Consider the following 5,897-nt stretch of genomic DNA (forward strand, 5'->3'; position numbering starts at 1 on the left):
CTGAACCTCACGCACAACCTCAGGCTCCTTCCCCGCCAGAGAGGTGACATTCCATGTCCCTAGAGCTAGATTCCGCGTCCAGGGATCGGGTTGTCTAGGCCCCCGCCTTCGACTGCCGCCCGATCCACTTAGCACCGGCCCCTTACGGTCCCTCCTGCAGGTGGTGGGTCCACGGGAGGGTGGCCCCATGTCGCTCCTTCGGGCTGAGCCCGGCCGGACCCCATGGGGGGAGGCCCGACCACCAGGCGCTCGCATACGAGCCCCAACCCCGGGCCTGGCTCCAGGGTGGGGCCCCGGCTGCGCCATAGCGGGCGACGTCACGGTCCTCGTTTTTTTGGCATCATAAGGGTTTTTGAACCGCTATGAACAAAGAACTGCAAAGCGTTACACGGACCAACAACAATCCTTTCAATTTGTTCTACTACTATGTGACTGAACAGGGCTTTTCTTTTTATTTTTTATTTTCTTGAGACCAATTATATCCTTTCTGATTAATAGTTAACAGGTTGGCTTAAGAAGACCTTTACTACCTTACAAATAGAAACATTGATATATCATTACTGAAAAGTAAAATTATGCAAGCTTAAATTCCTATTTTATAAAGATCTACTTGTTTTATTATGTAATTCTCTTCCTGTTAAACTGCCATTTTCTCGTGAAGCTATTTGATTTAATAAGCTATAAAATAAGCGATGAAACAGACATGTTATTTCACTCATCTCCTGATCAAAGATGCATCTGCAAATCTCAGTTTTTCCTCTGGTCATAATTGCTTTTTATAAAAACTGGATGTCACTTTTTCTTTTTTTTTATCTCTAAAGGACACTCTACTGTAATGAGTCTTGTGAGAATCGAGTGAGATTAAAGTCGTTTGTGCCTCTCCGTCATTAATGGGTCTTCATTTTAAACTTTTGACTTTTGATACATCACATACACCAATGGCCAACTCATGCACAAACTTTTCATCGGGGAGTTTTGGAGGCCAGTCATTGGTTGTAAAAGGCTGTGGCTCTAAATCTATTTGTGATGCTGCAACATCTACTGTTAAGAGTGTCACCCAGAGCTTCCTGTTCCTCTGCTGTTCTCTGAAATGATCACAGATGTAAATTCTTCATGGAAATCTGCCATAAAAAAATTAGTTTGAGATTTCACTGATTACCCCACTTTAATCATTTTGAGAAATGGACAGATGTGATATTAAAGTACACTAGTACGAGATCAAAACGTTTGTGTGTTTTTTTTTTTTTTTTTGTTATTTTGCTGCTTGTGTCTGTATCGCGGTATTATTATATAATTATTATATAAACAGCATTCATAACAACTAGAAATTGAGAGATGAAGGCAATAATACTAATGTTGTCCACCAGAGGGAGGCTCAGGACAATAAATTAGGCAGCGAAGAACGCAGCAGGCGATTGCCTTAATGTGACATGTCGTATGGTTTATTAACTGCAAAGGTAAAACATAAATTAAAATTATTCTGACAGATGTGAAGGGGGAGGAGATTTTTAAAGATTTCCACATAGGATAAACCTGTTCATCCTAGCTCTTCATGCCAGGTTTGCGGTGCTTATGAAGGAGCAGCAGCACGCTCATGTGCTTTGTACCACTCTGTAAGCAAGTTGTTGGCTTATATTTTTAAGCACAATCAACTTGGATGTTTTTGTCATTTCAACTTGGTCATTTCAAAATGGGTTGAATCTTGTTAAACTTATAAAAAAAAGTTGATAATTGCTTGAATTATTTTGATACAGAAATGCTTATTTTGATACTTCATACATGTCTTTTGTTGTTTATTTTGTATCTCTCTCTCTCTCTCTCTCTCTCTCTCAGTAGACACCGTAGACACCGTGAAAACTACACGAAATAAAAACATATACTCAAAATATGCATTTCTCAGTCCTTCACAAGTCTCTCGAGCCAATGTCCGATGAAATGCACGTGAATGTGGCAACAGAAATATGACAAATCCAATCAACATCATGAATAGCACATCACATTGTGCACATAAAGTAATAAAAAACAACACTATAAACATTATGAAATATATAAAGGCAAATTACAGTGTGCGCCTCTCAAACCATGCAGATCAGGCAATTCCTTCTCAAACTACATCGTTTCTCTGCAACCATTTTCGTTCTGACCCAAAATGGCGCAGACCCACTCCAAACTGGACCGGGTCATGTTACATCATGTTTTCTACGTAAATCTTACTTAAAGCTACACTGTGTAATATTTTAAGTTGATTTTTAGCAAAAAACACTTTGTTCTTTCAAAATTATACGTTCTCATTAATGTGTAATCACTTCAACCAACTAATTAAGTATTCTCGTAAGTTTATAATCTCCCATTTAGAATACATACGAGCGAGTCACTCGAATGGCGGAAGCCATGTTGCGCATCCATCTTGAAAATACATTAGACAAAGAGGGACATACCTGGAAATTTAAGCTTCGCGTTTTTACACTCAGTGGCACTGTGACGAATGCGAGGGGGAGATTACTCGTGAATGCCGGCAGATTTGAAATAATACGGCCACTGTAGGAGTTAAAAAGCCCTCGGAATGGGAGGGGCTAGAAAGTAATATTCAGTTGGTAGTCATATACAATTTCACCGCTAGATGGGAGTAAATCCTACACAGTGTAGACCCCCTAACTTTAAACACCTCAAAGGGCATACATTATAAATATAGGCTTCTGAATATCACAATTGTTTTTTAGATTGACTGAACTCAAATTGACATTAAATTTATAACACATAAATATAAATCTCAACAAAAAATGTCATGTCCTTTGACAGTTAAGCCCCTTTCACACAGCACGATGATTGCCGGGAAATTGCCAGAACGCCTTCTGTGTGAACGCAAACACGACCCGAGTCATTTGTCAACATCAAATTATGTACTACATATTACAGCATTGTTTCAATACAAGACATACAAATGGACTCGCGCACTTTTCTGTCTTCTTTGGGCATCAGATGTTCCTTCCTCACCCGAAACAAAGGACTTATTCGATTAGCTTGCGTTGATATAAAGACTGGTCTTCCTTCTCTGCTGTAAAACAAGATAGTCTCGACTTACTCTATGTGCAATTACTATTGTTCTTGAAACACAAATTAAGACAGTTATAAATAAGTTAATTTACCATATGATTCAGGAGAGAACATTTGATGAGTAAAAACTGATTGCAATATTCAAGAAACTTCACCTGGGAAGGGCTGATCACGGCAAGATTCGCTGCGACTCACTAGTAGCTCTTGTGAGGGTTGAGTTTGATATTGGTAGAGCTTTAAAAAAAAGGACTAAGTAATCCTGCAAAACCGAAAGGAAGGTAATTTTAATACATTATTTGCAAATAGTCAGTTTATAACTGTAGGATATGTTTTCTGTAAAGAGTGTTGCATAATTAAATGTTAAAAGCATTTTTATGTAATAAGTTCACTGATATGTGGGCATTCCTATGAATAAAAGTATGTCTTTGATAGCAAGCAATAATCATGAAAATGATTTACATGCAAACGGGACAGTTATCAGCAGTGTAACTGATCTGATTATGACAAAATAATCGAGTATCTGATGTAATGTGACAAGTCAGATAAGCTTTTCCACTCTTGGAAACAGAGGTAGGTTATGGGGTGTGGAGAGACATCATGTATCACTGGAACATGAACAGACGGGGTCCAATTTGCAATTAATATAAACTTTCTGACAGTGTGTGTGACATCCGACAACTTTCCAAGAAGTGGCGCAACTGATTTACAAATATCGCGATAAATATGCACAGGAATTGAGGCAGTAGCCAATGACAGCACTAGGAGTAAAAGCTGCAGGATTGTGTACGAGTATACAAATATGTACGAGTGTAGCGCCCCCTAGCGTGTCTAGCTATTAGTGCGGAGTGCGCTCCCCGAATTCCTATGTAGCGAGAGATCTCTCTCTAATATTAATTAATGCTTTACTATATTTCCTTAATTATTATTTAGTTGTTAGCAGTTTCCTTAATGGTAGCTTTTAACTTAATGCAAAATGGCAATAAAGAGTCTCTATAGCTAACTGAAAGTGAAACACTAATAGTATGCGGCTATCTCAAGTGCTTGGTTAAATAAGCATTAACCTTTTAAATTACAATACTACAAGTGCAATAAGCATCAATTGAAATGTCACTTAGGCTATCTTAAGCACCGTTAATAAACACTTTCACTTTAAACCAGGCTACTGTAAACTCAAAATTATCTTGCTTTTAGTATCAAAATGATTAATATCATAAACCCAATGTAATGAAAATCTTCAACAGAAATACGTTTAAACTATTTACTGAAAAAAATATAGTATTTACATATATACAGTGCAAATATCAAAAGTGCAATTCAAATGAAACAGTTCAATCAAATGACCAATTATACCAAAAAAACACACTGAATTTCCCCAAATTAAAGCTAAGCCGGCAAATGACTAAGTGGCCACTAAATAAAATAAAAGGAAATGAATACCCAGAAAGTCAGAGGAGGACACGTTGCAGGCCTGTAGCGTGGCTTGTGAGCGGAGGAGAGACCTTAAACACAATGGCCGCTTCGCGTCGTGACGCAGCAAACAAAACAAAAACTCACTGCTGTATTAATGCTGGTCGTTGTCGTCGTCCACGCCGCGGCAACGCGGTGCTGGCGATGCTGGTGGTAGAAGACGTCGTCCGACAGCTAAGCAGGGAATGGCTCTGGAGATAAGTGTTTTTTCAGACGATGCACAAAAGGGCAACCGAGCAGGCTACTCGCTGGCATAGTCTTTATAGCTGAATCATGCTGACTAGCCGTCCACTCTCTCTCCTACGTCGAAAAAACTCTAACCGAGTCCTTCAAAACCATTAACTATTTCACTGTAAACTTGCAGTATACAATTACATTTCATTTACCATCACACGCATTAAACTTGGTGTTTTACCAATTGTTAACGTGGCAGTCACAGCGCCGTTCTCACTTATGTCTCTCTCTTTTTTTTTTTTCTCCTGTCGTTCTCCCAACGTTCTCTTCCTGCTTCCTCGCGACCTCTCACCCTGACCCCTGATTGGATCTTTCTTCTAGGTAAGTGAATTTTAACTAACTTATTTTTTCAACATACATAAACATTATTTAAACATTTTTAACAACATGAAATGTACATTTTAAAGAAAATAACCAAAATAAAAATAATGATTTTAGGAAATACCCAAAATTCTCATAGGGCTACACGAGTATCGTACGAATTTGACAACTTGTTAAATCTTGTGAATTATTAAGACTTTCAGTCTATGTTTGTACTGATTGGGCTATGGGTTTTGTGAGAAAAGTTTTAAGAAACAACAAATGCTTGATAAAATGTTTGATTTAGGGTTAAAACCAACACATACATACCATTGCGAATGTTTGCCTTTGCAGCTGTCCGTCTCCTCCGTTTACTTCTCCTCCAACAATAATGGGATGACTGAGTCCGAAAGGCCCCTTTGGTCTTTTCAGCTGAAAAAAGAGAAAAGAAAGTATCATTATGTATAATATATAGGATTATTTAAAGGAAAAAGTACTGATTTACCTTACAAATATTGGATGTTACATTATAAAGCCTTACAAGCATGGCAAGTGTTGTGGTTAATATGCATTTACAACAAATATCACTTTAAAACTATCAATATTGAGGTAAAAGCATGGTAAGTTTTGTGATTACTGTCCTTACTAAACCAATCACAGTAAAACTAAGGTTACTGAGGTTTAAAGCATGGTAAGTTTTGTGGTTACTGTCCTTTTACCACACCTATCACAGTAAAACTATGGTTACTGTGGTAAAAGCATGGTAAGTGTTGTGGTTACTGTGCATTTACAATAAGTACCACATTAAAACTACAAATAGTGTGGTAACAGCATGGTAAGTT

At 38.0% G+C, this 5,897-nt stretch overlaps 1 long non-coding RNA gene across 2 annotated transcripts; it reads right to left on the reverse strand.

The window, feature by feature from the left end:
- Positions 1 to 1,259: 1,259 nt before the first annotated feature.
- Positions 1,260 to 5,023, reverse strand: LOC308705597. Of its 2 annotated transcripts, none has more exons than XR_014031945.1 (3): positions 4,492 to 5,023; positions 3,210 to 3,313; positions 1,260 to 3,055 (listed from the first exon to the last, which is right to left on the reverse strand). It is a non-coding gene; the product is annotated as an uncharacterized lncRNA (long non-coding RNA). The 2 variants fall into 2 exon arrangements; XR_014031946.1 differs by having other exon boundaries at positions 1,424 to 3,055; positions 4,609 to 5,012.
- Positions 5,024 to 5,897: the final 874 nt, after the last annotated feature.

This window comes from Scardinius erythrophthalmus (genome assembly GCF_964197995.2).
Source record: "Scardinius erythrophthalmus genome assembly, chromosome: 17".
Classification (NCBI taxonomy): domain Eukaryota; kingdom Metazoa; phylum Chordata; class Actinopteri; order Cypriniformes; family Leuciscidae; genus Scardinius; species Scardinius erythrophthalmus.